Source organism: Micropterus dolomieu, linkage group LG01 (assembly GCF_021292245.1).
Source record: "Micropterus dolomieu isolate WLL.071019.BEF.003 ecotype Adirondacks linkage group LG01, ASM2129224v1, whole genome shotgun sequence".
In the NCBI taxonomy this organism is placed as follows: Eukaryota; Metazoa; Chordata; class Actinopteri; order Centrarchiformes; family Centrarchidae; genus Micropterus; species Micropterus dolomieu.
In genome coordinates, this window is record NC_060150.1 from 26,772,645 (window position 1) to 26,774,138 (window position 1,494).

Genomic DNA, 1,494 nt, shown 5'->3' on the forward strand with positions numbered 1-1,494 from the left:
GGGGGGGGGGGGGGGGGGGGGGATGTAATCAGTGCTAAAAACACGACGGGGGAAGCAATACAAGAAGTACTGATGCATAAAACTGACCTGCGTACTGAATGCTGAAAACCTCAACCGCTCAATCAAATCGAAGCTATTGCCCATTTTACAAATTTGGCCCCATGTCCCCCCCACACTTGAAATGAAGTCTGATTTAAATATGAAAGTGAGCTTTGCACAGCTGAGGGGACCCAGAATTAGACACACATGAATGGTTGAGATCCAGTGCTTTTTTTCATGCTGTCCCAGCTCTGCCCGTTTTTGCCTTAGCCGTATGTCCATATATTACACATGACAAAGGGTAGAGATAATAAGATTTTAACCCAGTGTGACAGATACAAATATGTTCCTGTGCTGCTATGACATGTGTCAATCCAGCACCCTACAATGAAATTTTGTATTTAGGCACTGCAGCAGTTCAAATTTGCAACAAAGAAAAGGGAAAAAGGGAGACTCCTCTGTGAATACACTCCCAGATTTATTTGGACAGATAACAGAAGATGGAGATCACACAGAGGTCAAGGAAGGCTTTAGAAATCCCCTGGCATCACCCTGCTGGGGTAGTAGGTTAGTAGGTTGGTACACGACATACATATCCTGCCAACTGATGCTATTTCTGTCTGGGCACCTGCCTAGAAGCTGGTTGGAGTGGCAACACTTCAGAGCACCTGCACTCTTCATAAGTGACAGTCGCTGGCATGCTACAGTGACTTTTGAATACAGTGTTGACGCGCCCTCTGCTTGTCTTGCTATATTCACTTGACTTGGAATCCTCGCTAGAGTGTATCACCGAATGTTTCAATAGAATCTATGGCTTTACAATGGAGGCTTATCTAACTGAGTTAAAAACTTGAGGTATGATAACCACAAGGTTTATCCTTGCCTTTTAAGACAAAATTACCATAGTAGAGTATGTTGGCAGGGTTAGATTGGGTTGTTGATCAATACCAATGACTTCATAAATACTTTCCCAGCTGCAGAGAATTCTGGCCTTCAAACCATACTTTTTGGCCCATGCTGTGTTTGGAGCAACAATGTCATTATGAAGCCAAAAACAACTTATACATCAATGTTGTAGTGTTTAGCAGCATTTCGGATCTTGTGATGAAGGCAGTCACAGTTTTGTCATAATTGTTATCCTATTAAACAAAGACAAATATTTACTTAATACACATTTAGTGCTGTAAAAATTATGAATAATTGGTGGCAAAAACAAGCTTCAAATTAAACAACTTTGTTGTGGCAAACAGACTGCAGGATGAAATATTGTCCATCTAATTTTATGGCTTTTGAACTAATGGTTTAATGTAAAATTGGAACTGATTTAGCTGTAAATTGGTTGAGAATTCTTTCTTAAATGAAACAGTGTGGAAAATGGCACCAAATTATAAAAAGAATACTCACCTGAAACCTGGATGACATATTGTAATGAACATATACATACATACATATATA